General features: G+C 49.6%; 1 pseudogene; it reads right to left on the bottom strand.

Moving 5' to 3' along the window:
* Positions 1–3,480: 3,480 nt before the first annotated feature.
* LOC128929129 (uncharacterized) lies at positions 3,481–7,975 on the bottom strand (annotated as a pseudogene).
* Positions 7,976–11,452: the final 3,477 nt, after the last annotated feature.

Below are 11,452 nucleotides of genomic sequence, written 5' to 3'. Positions count from 1 at the left end.
TTTGTATGGTAAAGGGAAAAAGTACTGGCTGGGTATGGTGGCTCATGCCTGTAATCCCAGCACTTTGGAAGACCAAGGAAGATTGATGCAGACAAGGAGTTTGAGACCAGCCAGGGCAACATGGCAAGACCCATCTCTACAAAAAATTTTAAAATTAGCTGGGTATGGTGACACACACCTATAGTCCCAGCTACTCAGGAGGCTGAGGTAGGAGAATCTTTTAAGCCCAGGAGTTAGAAGCTGCAGTGAGCTGTTATCACACCACTGCACTCCAGGCTGGGTGTCAGAGCAAAACCTTGTCTCAAAAAAAAAAAAAAGGAGGGGATTTCCAATTATATTGTTTTGATGTCCCCTCCGATTCTTATGTTGGTTGGTGGGATAAAAGATGTTTGGATCAGCTGGATGCGGTGGCTCACGCCTGTAATCCCAGCACTTTGGGAGGCTGAGGCAGGTGGATCACAAGGTCGAGATCGAGACCATCCTGGCCAACATGGTGACATTCCATCTCTAGTAAAAATACAAAAATTAGCCAGGCATGGTGGCACACGCCTGTGGTCCCAGCTACTTGGGAGGCTGAGGCAGAAGAATCGCTTGAACCCAGAAGGCAGAGATTGCAGTGAGCCAAGATTGCACCACTGCATTCCAGCCTGGTGACAGAGCAAGACTCCGTCTCAAAATAAAAGAAGAAAAAAAAGATGTTTGGGTCATAGGGGCAGACCCTTCATGAACACCTTAGCACTATACCCTTGTTGATGACTGAGTTTACCCAAGATCTGATTGTCAGTGGCTCATGCCTGCAGAGGAGGCTCACTTTGGGAGGCCGAGGCATGCGGATCACCTGAGGTCAGGTGTTTGATACCCGCCTGGCCAACATGGCAAAACCCCATCTCGGCTAAAAATTCAAAAATTAGCTGGGCGTGGTGTCAGGTGCCTCTATCCCAGCTACTCAGGAGGCTCTGGAAGGAGATCACTTGAACCTGGGAGGTGAGGTTGCAGTGAGCCGAGGTTGTGCCACTGCACTCCAGCCTGGGAGACAGAATGCGACTTCGTCTCAAAAATAAAAATAAAATAAAAATATGCAGCACCCCCCCCCCCCACCTGTTCTGTCTTGCTCCTGTTCTCACCATGTGGAGTGCCTGGGCCTGCTTCACCTTCTGTCATGAGTAAAAGCTCCCTGAGGGCCTCACCAGAAGCCAAGCAGATACTGAAGCCATGTTTCTACAGCCTGCAGAACCATGAGCCAGTTAAGCCCCTTTTCTTTACAAATTGAACAGCCTCAGAAAATTGTACCAGGAGTGAGGTGTTACTACAAAGGCACCTGAAAGTGTGGAAAGGACTTTGGAACGGGGTAATGGGCAGAGACTGGAACAGTTTGGAGGGCTCAGAAGAAGACAGGAAGATGAGGGAAAGTTTAGAGCTTCTCAGAGATGGGGTAAGGTTGTGCCCAAAATGCTGGCAAGTGTGAAGCGCAGTGAAGTCCAGGCTGACGAGGGTCATGCGGAAATCTGGGACTCACTGAGAACTGGATCAAAGGTCACTCTTTTTCCGCTGTGGCAGAGAGCATGGCTGTATTGTGTTCACACCCTAGGAACCTGTGGACGTTTGTACTTAGGAGGGATGCTTTAGGGTATCCGCTGGAAGTAACTTCTAAGAAGCAAAACATTTGAGGCATGACCTGGTTCCTCCTAACAGCCCACACTCAGATGCTGGCACAAATAATGACTTAAAGTTGGAATTTATATTTAAAGGAAACACAAAGCGTAAAAGCTTGGAAAACTTGCAGCCTGGCCGAGTGACACAGCAAGAAAAAGCATTATCGTGAGAGGAATTCAAGAAGGCTATGGAGCAACCACTTGCTAGAGAGATTTGCATCAATAAAAGGGAGGCAGGTGCTGATAAGCAAGACAATGGGAAAAAGACTTCAAATGTATCTCAGGGATCTTTGCCCCTTCCCGTCACAAGCTAGAGGACCCAGGCCTAGAGCCCCACTCTTCTGTGCAGCATCAGGACATCTTTCTCCACATCTGGGCCACTCATAGGGGCCCAGGTACAGCTCAGGCCACTGCTTCAGAGGGTGGAAGCCATAAACCTCAGCAGCTCCCCGTGGTGTTAACCCTGCAGGCATGCAGAGTGCAAGAGCAAAGGTTTGGCTGCCTCCACCTAGAGTTCAGACTGTCCGTGAGAAATCCTGAGTGCTCAGGCAAACTTCCGCTGCAGGGCGGAGCCCCCACGGGGAACAACGACTAGGGGAGTGTGAAGGGGAAACGGGGTAGGACGTCCCACGTGGAGCCCCCATGGAGAACAATGACTAGGGGAGTGTGAAGGGGAAATGTGGGGTAGGACGTCCCAAGCAGAGCCCCCACTAGTGTGCTGCCTATGGAGCTGTGGGAAGGAGGCCACCATCCTCCAGGTCCCAGAATGGTGGAGCCGCTGGCTGCTTGCATCCTGAGCACAGGAGAGCTGCAGGACTCAACTCCAACCCATGACAGCAGCTGGATGGAGTGAACCCTGCAGAGTCATGAGGGTGGAGCTGCCCAGGGCCTTAGGTGCCCGCCCTCACACCAGTGCACCCTGGATGTGTGACAGGGAGTCCAAGGAGATTATTTTGAGCTTTGAGATTTAATGGCTGCCCTGCTGGATTTCAGACACGCATGGGGCCTGCAGCCCCTTCCTTTTGGTGGATCTCTCCCTTTTGGAATGGGAATGTTTACCCACTGTCTCCACGCTCATTGTATCTTGAAAGGAAATAATGTATCTTTGCTTTCACACTTTGGACTCGATGTTGGAATGAGTCGACGTTGGGAGTACTGTTTGGAAGAGATGATTATATTTTGCAATGTAGGGACATGAGACTTTAGGGATCACGGGTATCATGATGTAGCTGGGAGGTTCCCTCCAAATCTCTTGCTGAAATGGAATCCCCAGTGTTGAAGGAGGGGCTGCGGCGAGGTGTTTTGATCGTGATCATGGGGTGCATCCCTTGTGAATGGCTCAGCACCGTCCCCTCGGTGATGAGTGTGTTCACTCAGATCTGGTTGTTCACAAGTGTGTGTCCCCCCCCCTTTGCTCCCATGCTCACCATGTGCCGTGCCTGCTCCTGCTTCGCCTTCCGCCATGAGGAAAAGCTTGCTGAGGGCCTCCCGAGAGGCCAAGCAGAGGCGGGTGCCCTGCCTGTGGAGCTGCAGAATCATGAGCCAGTCAGACCTCTGTCCTTTATACATCATCCAGCCTCAAGCATTTCTTTAGGGCAATGCAAAGAACAGTCTCATGTACCCAGAAAGCTGAGAATGGCACGAGTAAAGTATTACTTCATATAATATACATGAACGTTTATATTTATATTATGCTTGCAGAAATCTACCAAATCCATCTCCAGGAGACACAATAATAAGCAATTAGTTTTCTGCTTCGTGTTTCCTGTAAAGACCATGGATAATGTTTGAAATCTAAAAATGTAAAGTTAATATTATAGGAGGAGTCACCGCAGGAACATGAGGGCGCTTGGGCAGAGGCTGTCACCCACTGGTCACATGTGGTCAGCAGAGAGCAGGAGACCAGCACCCTGGGGCTCTGTGGGAAGCACCCACAGCCTGAAGCTGAGGTTTTAATTATAGGGACCAAAACAAATGGGGAAAAAGACAAATTTAGCATGCAAAGAAAACAGATGCTCATCTGAGTCAGGAGGAAGTCACCACCAAAGAGGAAAAAAATAGAGCTCTGGAAAACTAGTGAAAACAGTCACAAGGAAGGGCCCCTGTGTCCTGCCTGACTCTGGACAGGTATATAGAGAGCCCAGGCTCAGGGGGCTCCACACCTGCACCTCCCTCTCACCTGCTCCTCCACCTGCTCCACCCTCAATCCACCAGAAACATGGGCTGCTGTGGCTGCTCTGGAGGCTGTGGCTCTAGCTGTGGAGGCTGTGGCTCAGGCTGTGGGGGCTGTGGCTCAGGCTGTGGGGGCTGTAGCTCCAGCTGTGGGAGCTGTTGCTCTGGCTGTGGGGGCTGTGGCTCCAGCTGCTGTGTGCCCATCTGCTGCTGCAAGCCCATGTGCTGCTGTGTGCCAGCCTGTTCCTGCTCTAGCTGTGGCCCTTGTGGGGGCTCCAAGGGGGGCTGTGGCTCCTGTGGGGGATCCAAGAGGGGCTGTGGCTCTTGTGGCTGCTCCCAGTGCAGTTGCTGTAAGCCCAGCTGCTGCTCCTCAGGCTGTGGGTCATCCTGCTGCCAGTCCAGCTGCTGCAAACCCTGCTGCTGTCAATCCAGCTGCTGTGTCCCCGTGTGCTGCCAGTGTAAGATCTGAGGCTCTGAACCCAGACTGTCAGGTTTCTCCTGTTTGGTGAAAGCGTTTCTTATGGTTTTCCCGAATCGGTTCATCCCACACATCCTCCCTGAGGCTCCTAAGCCTGCTCCAGCTCATATCCACACACACACCTCCTTCCATGGCTCAGCTCTCCCCTGGGCCCTGGCTTCGGTCTCCTCACTCCAGACACACCTGTTTCCTCGATGCAGGAGATGTCCTTGCCTGGACGCGGGCACCGAGCCAACCGCCACAGTGTTCCCCACCTTTGGGTGTGAATCATCTTCTCCCGCCTGACTGACTGAGACGCAAGTTCCGACCCCACAAGGCCGGGCCAGCATTTCTGAGTGATCACTAAGAACCAGCTCCTCAACACCATCGGGACACTGGGTCCTCCTGGGCCGCTGCCTGTTCTCCTGTGACCCACCTGTGACCAGGAAGGGCTCCTTCCTTCCTGTTGTCTCCATCTGTTGAAAAAAGAAAACCAAAATAACCAGTGAATTTCCTTGTAATAAAGCCTCTCCTGTCTGTAAACCAACTGTACACTTGGTGCAATTCTGTCCGGCCCCTTTCCTGTGTGGTGACTGAGTCTGTGTTCTGGGATCTGTCTGCTAAGCTGGGAAATGCCTGCCAGCAGGCCTGGTGCATTCACAAAGCACCCCACCGTTCACTTATGCCCTCCTCGCCGCCTCAAATATCTTCACCCTCTCTATTGCAGGAGAAGAGGGCTCAGCCTGGGGCGGACTCGGCATTCAATGCCTGCCCTAGAGACACTGAGGGGCAGGAGGGCCCTGAGTACTGAAGACCAGCTGAGCAGTGCGTGGCCCAGGACTCCTGGCTGCCAGCTTCCCACTCTCTTCAGGGACCTTGGAAGGACCCCGGACAGGGCAAGGTCGGGGGAGGGGAGCGAAGCACCACTGAGCCACAGTGCACCTCTGATTCAAACGCAAAATTCACCTTCTAGAATTACGAAGTCCACGGACTTCCCATAACTAAAAGCGACCAGAAGTTATAGAATAGCCCAAGGTGTGCTCAGAGCTCAGTCTCCCAGCAGGAAAGGGGAGTTCCTGGGAAGTGACACATTTGGGGAACCTGAGCCAAGTCCATCTGTTTCATGGTGACGCATCACCACACAGCGACACAGGCAAGGCTTTAGACATTATGCCACATTGGAGGAGGGGACAAGAGTGATCTGAAGACCGTCTCCTGCCAAGCAAACATGGAGGGAAAAGGTAGAGGGACGAGAGCACACGGGAGCGCTGGTGAGAAGGGAGCACCACGGAACGCCCGCAGATCTGAGCGACGGATGATACTGCTGGGGAAGAACAGGGTGGAAATTTCAAAGACAAATTTCTGAGATAAAAGACGTGCAGCAAAGTGAAATAATCTAGAAATAAAGGCTTAGATTGTTTCAACCACATGTAGGACTGGGAATAAAAGTGTGTCCAAGGCGCATCTTGTAGGGGACATGGCTATTGTCAGCTTCCCGGCGTTAAAGGGAAATGTTGCTTCAGATGGTTTACTCAGAAATCCGAATTGGAAACTCCAGAAGGTGGCAGCACACGTGAACGCAGGGTTGACTGCATCTGAACCCTGTACATTCCCACAGCCCACAAGGCACCAAGCAACTCAGTAACAAAACCGAAAATGCATGGTGGAGACTTACAGCAAAGCCAGGAAAGCCGGGCCTGGTGGTGCACACCTGCAGCTTCAGCTACTTGGGAGGCTGAGGTGGGAGGATGGATTTAGCCTGGGAGTTCGAGGCTGCAGTGAGCTGTAATTGCACCGGTGAACTCCAACCTGGGCAACATGAAGCGAGATGGTGTCTCAAGAAAAAAAAAAAAAGTGATCCTCAAAGTACAAGGAGGTGGGGGTGAATTTCCAAGAGCCACAGTCACCCAGGGTTTCAGGGTCTGTGCAGGAGAAAGCAAAGTACCATCTAGCAGAGCTGAAAACAGGGAACTTCACAATCACCAACAGGTGTTTGCTGGAAATTCACAGCATGAATTTTGAATTCGACTCCTGAAATGGGGAAGGTTTTCCTCTCTCCAGTGGTAAGTGGGTGCCAGGGCCCTTGGTAAGTCCGTACAGGCAACAAAAGAATGCCAGGAAGATCTGCCATGAAACAGATCGCAGTGGTAGCCTACTGTTTCCAAAGGAGCTAATCAATAATGAAAGGAAATGATACAGACATAAATGAGGCTGCATGTGGTAGATCATGCCTGTAATCCCTGCAATTTGGGAGGCCAAGGCAGGAGGATCACTTGAGGCCAGAAGATCAAATCCAGCCTGGACAATAAAGTGAGACCTCATCTCTACACACACACACACACACACATACACACACAATTTTTTAAGTACCTGGGCATGGCGACACGCACCTGTAGATATTTTACTCAGTAGGATTGTTTGAGACCAGGTGGAGGCTGCAGTGGCCGGTGATTGCACCACTCACTTCATACTGAACAACAGTCTCAGAGCAGTTGATGCAAACCCTGCTCTTGCTCCTCAGGCTGTGGGCCAACCTGCTGCCCGTCCAGGTGCTGCAAGCCCTACTTTTCCCAGTCCAGCTGCTGTAAGTCCTGCTGTTCCCAGTCCAGCTGCTGTAAGTCCTGCTGTTCCCAGTCCAGCTGCTGTAAGTCCTGCTGTTCCCAGTCCAGCTGCTGTAAGTCCTGCTGTTCCCAGTCCAGCATCTTTAAGTCCTGCTGTTCCCAGTCCAGCTTCTGTAAGTCCTGCTGTTCCCAGTCCAGCTGCTGTAAGTCCTGCTGCTCCCAGTCCAGCTGCTGTAAGTCCTGCTGCTCCCAGTCCAGCTGCTGTAAGTCCGCTGCTCCCAGTCCAGCTGCTGCAAACCCACTGCTCCCAGTCCAGCTGCTGCAAACTCCACTGCTCCCAGTCCAGCTGCTGTAAGTCCTGCTGTTCCCAGTCCAGCTGCTGCAAACTCCACTGCTCCCAGTCCAGCTGCTGTAAGTCCTGCTGTTCCCAGTCCAGCTGCTGTAAGTCCTGCTGCTCCCAGTCCAGCTGCTGCAAACCCACTGCTCCCAGTCCAGCTGCTGCAAACTCCACTGCTCCCAGTCCAGCTGCTGCAAACCCCACTGCTCCCAGTCCAGCTGCTGTAAGTCCTGCTTCTCGCAGTCCAGCTGCTGCAAACCCCACTGCTCTCAGTCCAGCTGCTGTAAGCCCCACTGCTTCCAGTCCAGCTACTGTAAGTCCTGCTCCTCCCAGTCCAGCTGCTGTAAGCCTCGCTGCTCCCAGTCCAGCTGCTGTAAGCTCCGCTGCTCTCAGTCCAGCTGCTGTAAGCCCCACTGCTCCCAGTCCAGCTGCTGTAAGCCCCGCTGCTCTCAGTCCAGCTGCTGCAAACCCCACTGCTCCTAGTCCAGTTGCTGCAAGTCCGGCTGTTTCCAGTCCAGCTGCTGCAAGCCCTGCTACTCAGTCCAGCTGCTGGCTCTCCATGTGCTGCCAGTGCACGATCTGAGGCTTGATGCAGACCCCGTGTGGCTCCAGCAGATTCAGGGTGCCTTAAGGTGATGAGTGCCTGATATCTGAGCCACAGACTGCAGATCTGAGCCCGTCCTTTCCACGATGGGCAGCCATATTTGCATTCCCAGTGTGTGGCTTCCCAGGCCTCTTTCCTCCTTCTGGAGTCTTCCACCTTCTTTGCTTTGGGGATGAGTCCCCTCCTTTCCATGCTCCCCTCAACCATTTCAGTCCCCCCAAGGGTCTGACTCCCAAGGCTCAAAGCCCCTCATCCCCAAATGGTCCTGGGCTGTGCCTGGCCACCCCCAGGGCCAATATCTAAGGTCCAGCCCCAGAAGTGGCAGGCCTTTCCCCTCCCATCACCTGACCCAGCCCGGTGCCTTTCCTGGACTTTGCCTGTGCTGCTCTCACTGCCACCCCCACATGGGGCCTGCCACCGGCTCTCAATAAACACATTCCTGCCCCAGACTCTATCTCCACAATGCTTTCTACACACACTCCAATGGAAAATCCCACGTGGGATGCAAGGGATGGGGGTAGGAGTGGGTGAAATCTACTTTTCTGAAGGTAAAATTGACAATATTCACTAGAATTTCACAGGCGTCACTTATTTTCCTTGCTTTGGTGACATTATCCAATATAGTTATGAAAGAGAATGAAACAGAATGTATGACAACCAGAAAGATAAGGCAAAAATATTATTATTTCTGATGGTCCCATGGGACACCTACAATGAAAAACACAGAAAGTCAAATAAAAAATACTCCAAAAGTAAGTGAATTCAGCGAGAAGGCTGGGTCTATAATTAATATGCAAAATCAGTAGTCTTTTCCCACACACAGCAAACACACAACACCCCTTAGACACAAACTTCAGAAGAAAAAGTTTTAAAAATGCATATGAAGAAACTCCTCATACTAAAACTAGAAACTGCCCAAATGCCCATTAATAGTAGGAAAAAAAGTCACTACCGTAAATTCACTGAGTAAAACACTACATCCCTATGAGAATCTCACAAACAGGATATCGAAAGAAAGAAGACAGACAAAGGTGCATCTGTTCGACTCCTTCTACCTGAAGCACGAAAAGACCACCTGATGGATGCTGCAGGGTCGGGATGGGCTCCTTGGGAGGAGAGAATGGAAGGGGACTCAGGGAGAGCTCTGAAGTTGGGCGATGTCTGTTTCTAAATCCAGGTGCTGCAGATACGTGGCTCAGTTTGCAAAACTTCATTAAGCTGTCATCTTATGTGCATTTCCTCCATGAAATTCTACTTCAATAAATGTTTTAATAAAAATGTCTTTAAACATCTATGTGGAGAGAATGGTAAAATGACAGAAAAAAATGTTGGGAATAAATGAATAGAAAATTTTTATTGGATAGGAATGTTAATATTACCATAATTAAATCAATTCTTTCTAAATCAATTTATACATTTAAGGTGATCCAGGCAAAAATTTGAAGGAAATTTTAAAAACTAGATATACTAAATAAAATATTCATACACAGAAAATAAGCAGGGTTGGCACTGTGGCTCATGCCTATTAACCAGGGCTTTGGGAAGCTGAGTTGGGAGATTTGCTTGAAGCCAGGAGTTCAAGACCAGCAAGGAAACATGGTGAGACACCATCTATACAAAAAAATTCTTAACAATTTGTGAGGCACGGTAGCGTGCACCTGTAGTCCTAGCAACTTGGAAGGTTTAGGCAGGAGGATTGCTTGAGCTGAAGAGTTTGAGGTAACAATGTGAGCTATGATGGTGCCATTGCACTGCAGCCTGGAAAACAGAGGAAGACCTTGTCTCTACAAAGAAAGAGCACACACACAAAAAACAAGCAAAAAAATGAAATAATAAAAAATAAGTAAACAGCCAGGAAAATCCTGAAGTGAGAGGAGACCAAATATAAAAACAGTTCTTACAATTAGATAATTAAACTATCTTCACACAATTACATGAAGATCCAACAGATAAACGCAAAAAAATAGAAACACCAGACAGAGTACCAAATAGGAAAAATTCCACATTCTAATGACAGCATTTGAAATTGATAAGAAAAAAACATTATCGCCTAAATGAGGTTAAAACAATAATGTGGGGAGATCCAGGATGGCCGAATAGGAACATCTCTGGAGTGCAGTTCCCAGCAAGAACAATGCAGAGGGTGAGTAATCACCACATTTCCAAACGAGCTTTTACTGCCTACAGATCAGGAGATTCCCAGGCTGAAAAGCACCACAGTTTCCAGCATGGCTGTTTCAGCCGGTGCAGTGGGCCTACACACAAAAACTTATGCAAATCTTGTTGGCCGTTTCAACTGGTGTCTGTAACATGTGGGATACAGAGCTGCCCATTGAACTGAAAAAAAGGGGGCTGAAACAGGGAGCCCCACAAAGACCAGCAATCTGAAAAGCTCTGGATTGAGAGTTTTGCAACAAGTGCAGCTGGACCTGGGATGGACCAGCTCAGTGCAAGGAAGGGCATCAGCCATTACTGAGGCAGTCTACCACTACTGACACACTCCACCATTACTGAGGCACTCTGCCTTTACCAAGGCAGTCCACCATTACTGAGGCAGTTCTAACTCTATCTCTGTAAACAAAACCACAAGGAATTTCACACAGCAGCTGGGCGGAGTCCACGGCAGCTCAGCAATGCCTCTGCTGGCAGACCGTGACTAGGCTACCTCCTCACTGGGCAGGGCATCTCTGAAAAAAGGCAGCAGCACATCAGGAACTTATAAATAAAGCTCCACCTTCCCAGGACAGAGCACCAGGGAAAAAGGCAGTTATGAGTTCCACTGCAGCAGACTTAAACATACCTGCCCAGCAGCTCCAAACAGAACAATAGAAGTCCCAGCTCAGCACTTGAGCTCCTAGAAGAGACAGACTGTCTCCTCAAGCAGCTCCTTGACTCCCATATATCCAAAGAGACATCTCACAAAGGAGAGCTAAGGCTGACATCTGGCAGGTACCCTTCTGGGAGGAAGATAACAGAAGAAACTGGAAGCAACCCTTACTGTTCTGCAGCCACCACAGGTAATCCCCAGGCAAGCAGGGCCTGGAGTGACCTCCAGTAGTCCTGCAGCAGAAGGGCCTGACTGCTAGAAGGAAAACTAATAAAACAAAAAGAAATAACTTCAACATCAACAAAAAGGATGTCCACACAGAGACCCCATCTGAAAGTCACAAACTACAAAGACCACAGGTAGATACATTCATGAAGATGGGAAGAAACCAGTGCAAAAAGGATGAAAACACTAAAAACCAGAATGCCTCTCTTCCTACAAGGGATCACAACTCCTCACCAGCAAGGGAACAAAGCTGGATGGAGAATGAGTCTGATGAACTGACAGAAACAGGCTTCAGAAGGTGGGTAATAATAAACTTCTCTGAGCTAAAAGAACATGTTATAACCCAGTGAAAAGAAACTAAGAACATTGAAAAAAGGTTAGATGAAATGCTAGTGAGTATAAATAGCATAGAGAGGAATATAAATGAATTGATGGAGCTGACAAACACAACATACACAAGTTTCAATAGCCAAATTTACCAAGCAGAAGAAAGGATATCGGAGATTGAAGATCAACTCAATGAAATAAAACAAGAAGGCAAGATTAGAGAAAAAAGTGAAAAGATATGAACAAAGACTCCAAGAAATATGGAATTATGTGAGAAGACCTAATCTACG

Source organism: Callithrix jacchus, chromosome 10 (genome assembly GCF_049354715.1).
Source record: "Callithrix jacchus isolate 240 chromosome 10, calJac240_pri, whole genome shotgun sequence".
In the NCBI taxonomy this organism is placed as follows: domain Eukaryota; kingdom Metazoa; phylum Chordata; class Mammalia; order Primates; family Cebidae; genus Callithrix; species Callithrix jacchus.
The sequence above is the reverse complement of the archived record's forward strand: the minus strand, read 5'-3'. Positions and strand labels throughout refer to the sequence as shown.